Raw genomic sequence first — 4182 nt, forward strand, 5'->3', positions numbered from 1 at the left:
CCCAAAAAAAAACCAAACAACAAACAAACCCGAAACCCCACTTCTGCACTAATTGACCGCGGCAGGTGTTCAATTAAGTTGGCGGAATAGCAAGGAGGAAATTAGCGGGGAGCAAGGAGAAAAAAAGACCACGCTTGATTGCTGGAGCCATGATCGAGAGTGCCTGGAAGGTAAACGAGGAAAGAAGAAAGCCCCAGAGATCGTAACCTACGGGCAGAGAGAGAGAAGACCCATCAGGATTTTTGTGTTTTCTTTTTTCTTTTTTTCTGGTCGCATCTTCCATCTTGATAAGCAGCAGTCGGATTTGGGTCAGGGAAACCACTATCCTCCCAAATTTAATCAAATCATCAAAGTCATGGAAGGAGAGATAGCGGAGAAGAATTCTGACCCAATTTTGCTGACTGACGCCCACCCTGGGGCAAACAAAGCAAGTGGATGTCATCGGGACACAGGGCCTGCGTCTGTATCTCGTGATACCCCGACACAGCCAAATCCAAAATGGAAACAAAATGTAGCTGTTTCACACAGCCCTACTAACCAGTGCTGAGTGGAGAGAAACTATCCCCTCATGTGTCCTGCACCTAATGCAGGGCACAGATGCATGCCAGATGCATGCTAAAACCACATTCGCCTCTTGCGCAGCTGCATGACACTGAAGATTCATATTGAGTCTGTGATCTACCAAGACTCCCAGAGCCTTCTCCATAGTGCTGCTATCCAGCCAGGTGTCACCCATTTTGTATTTATAACTATTCTTCCTGCGTTGTGGCATCTTGAATTTGTAAACATTGAACTTCATCCTGTTAGCTTCAGCCCAGCTTTCCAATCTGTTGAGATTGTTCTGAATTGTGTATCCATCTGCCAACATTTTCACAGTCCTTCCCAGTTTTGTGTCATTGGTAAACTTGCTTAAGAAGCTTCCTATGCCAGCCTCTAAATCATTAATAAACATGAACAGCACTGACCACAGGATGAACCCATGACTCCACTTGAAACCTCCTACCATTCTGACATAGATCCATTTATAATTACCCTTTGCTTGTGGTTATTGAGCCAGTTGTCTATCCAACTTATAGTAGTTTTGTCCAGTCCACATTTTCCCAATTTGTTTACGAGAAGGTCATGTGGGACCTTGTCAAAAGCCTTGCTTAAGTCCAAACACACTAAATCCATAGCATTTCCTTCATCCACCCAAGCAGTTAGTTTGTTGAAGAAGATCAAGTTTGTTTGACATGATTTGTTTTTAGTAAATTCATGCTAGCTGCTTGCGATAAGCCTTTCCTCTGCCAGATGCTTGCAAATGCACTTCCTTAGGATATGCTTCAGTAACCTGTTGGGCATTGAGGTGAAGCCAATGCTCATCTCAGTTGGGTTCTCCATTTTGCCTTTTTTTTTTTTTTTCAGAGGGACACTACATTGGCTCTTTCAGTCCTTTCTTACCTTGCCCATCTTGCACGCCTTCATGAATACCATTGCCAAGCATTTCAAGATCTCCTCTGCCAATTCTCCCAGTACTTTGGGATGAAGTTCATCAGGGTCTGCTGGCTTGAATTAATTCAGACCTATCAAAAGCTCTCTGATCATCTCTCTCATTATTTTATCTCTAAAATAGATAAGGATATTATATTGTCCACTTCCTTGTCCAAATAATTCTTATTAGGTGTCTGGCTGAAGCTTAATTTTTCTGTGAAGGCTGAGGCAGAGTAGCTGTTGAATAGCTTTGCCTTCCTTGCACTTTCTGTTAGGAGTTCCCCAGGCTAGTTAACAGTAGGCCCATAGCTTTCTTCATCTTTCTTTTCTGGCTACCATACTTACAGAACCTACTCTTCTTGTCTTTAACCTCCCTTGCCACGTACAGCTCATTCTTCATCTTTGCCTTCCTGATTTTGTTCCTGAAGGTTCTTACTATCTCCTGGTAACCTTCCTTAGTGACCTGCCCATTTTTATGCTTTCCTTTTACATTTAAGTCAACCTAGAAGCTCCTTGTGCAGCCACATTGGTCTCTTGTCATTTTTCTTGTGTTTCCATCATGTCAGAACAATTTTTTGTTGTTCCCCTTAGAAGCTCCCAGCCCTCCTAGGCACCTTTATCCTTCAGTCTTCACATGGTACCATGCCTATTAGCTCCTTGAGTCAAGTGAAATCCACTTTTTTTTAAATCTAGAAAGCTTGTTTTCCTGACCTCATGCTTCCCCTGTTTCAGGATCTGGAATTCTATTGTACAGTGATCCTCCCAAGTTGCCCATCACCTTCACATCTTCCACCAGTTCTTCCCTATTGGATTGTACAAGATCCAGTATAGATGATCTCCTAGTTGTATCTTCAACCTTCTGGAAGAGAAAATTGTCCTCCACACAAATTAAGAAACTAGCTTGACATTTTAGGTTTGGCTCTATTGTTCTTCCACCAGTTGTCCAGAAAATTGAAGTCTCCCATCAGTACCATTCCATAGCTTTTGGATATATTTGTCACCTTGTTGAAGAGTACCTCATCTACCTCCTCTCCCAGATTTGGTGGCCTATAACATATAATGGCAGGGATATCAGATTTCCTCCAAACTGGGTGTGTCTACACATGTATTTACGTGCGTCTAAACTTAATGTGCCTTTGCTTAAGGCATATTAAAACAATTTAGTTTTGCATCTACATGGAGATGTATTAATGCATACAAAGGCACATTAAATGTAGCCGTAAATAACTAAGTTGCATTAGCACACGTGTAGACATGCTAATGTGCATTAGCATGGTATGTGCCTATTGATGCACACTGTGTTAATGTGCATTAGCCCATCTATATGTGCGATAATGCAACTTAGCTATTTATGCCTAAATATGATGTCTGCTTTATACAAGTATGAAATTTAGGCTCACATAGCCTTCAATAGTCATTTTAAGGAGCGTTAAGGGTTTGCAGGTTTAGACATGCACCATTAATGCACCTTAAAAATGGTGATTTTCTGCTAAGTCCATTTAAAAGAGCCACATGTAGACGTGCCCACTGATCTCTTCCCTGTACCATCAGGGCTCACCACACAACATCAGAACCTCCAGGGCACAAACCAGCTTCCCACAGCACACATTTTCCAGATGTACCCCTAAACTGTGAAAACTTAACTTTGAATTTAAAGTCACCAGTTGCCAGTGTCACTGGTTCTGCAGGAAAGGGTGCAGTCAGCTGCAACCACTAAACTGGATATCTACCAATGGTTCTGGTTTTTCTCTATTCTTCACTTAACTGATGCTTAATATGGCCCTACAAGTAATAGTAGTAAGACTTAGCATAAGGTGAAATGGGTTACAGGATAAGGATGACATTTTTTTGGAAAGAGATTGGGGCAGGGTGGGGGGGCATTGTAATAGGTCGCCCTCCCCAGCACCATCTTTTGCATTATCTGCGGCCTATGTGGGGAGCCCTTGGAGTCCCCTTCAGGTTTCTCGTGTCCTGCTTTCTACTCTCCTGCCACGTCTTGATGGAAATATTATATTGATGTTCTTGTAAGTGGGAGACTGCCTTTTGTTTTTCCTATGTCAGGGTCCTCCGCCACCATGGTCCAAGACCCCTGTCTTTCTCTAGCTAGGCCTCCCCATCTAAACCCCCCATCTAAACCCACACTCAACCCAGTCCTTGGAATGCAAAAGAACATCTACCCAGCAGTTGTAGTCTATTGTGTTCTGGATGTGGGTTCATTATAAAGACTTCTATGTAAAGATACCCCACTTTAATCACCACTACTTATGAGGTAGGCAGAGACAACCTGAGCAGGGTGCAGGGTCTGGGGCAAATCAGCCTGTGGGGCCCTGCCCCTGGATACAAGGAAGCCAGTGGCAGATTCGGCAGCAAAGGGTGCTGAGTGGCTGGGTGGGGAGCCAGCAGCAGCATGGAGTCACTGCAGCCACTCAGCCGGACTCCACGGGGCCCCCTAAAGTGCGGGACCCAGGGCAATCACCCCAATTTGCCCCTCCCTAGGATGGCCCTAGAGGTAGGAGTTTGCTTGCGCTACACAGCTTTTTTATTTCCTACGGACATGGCTGCATCATATATTGTAATAAGAATAGGATGTCAGTTTCTTATGTCTTATTTGCATGGTGATAGGATGGGTAATACTTCTTTCCTAAAGGTGTGCAGGCTCCCTTACCTAAAGAGTTGGCACTTTAGGAGGTAAGCTACAAATAATAGGGAAAG

Source organism: Alligator sinensis, unplaced genomic scaffold (genome assembly GCF_000455745.1).
Source record: "Alligator sinensis unplaced genomic scaffold, ASM45574v1 scaffold853_1, whole genome shotgun sequence".
Lineage (NCBI taxonomy): Eukaryota > Metazoa > Chordata > Crocodylia > Alligatoridae > Alligator > Alligator sinensis.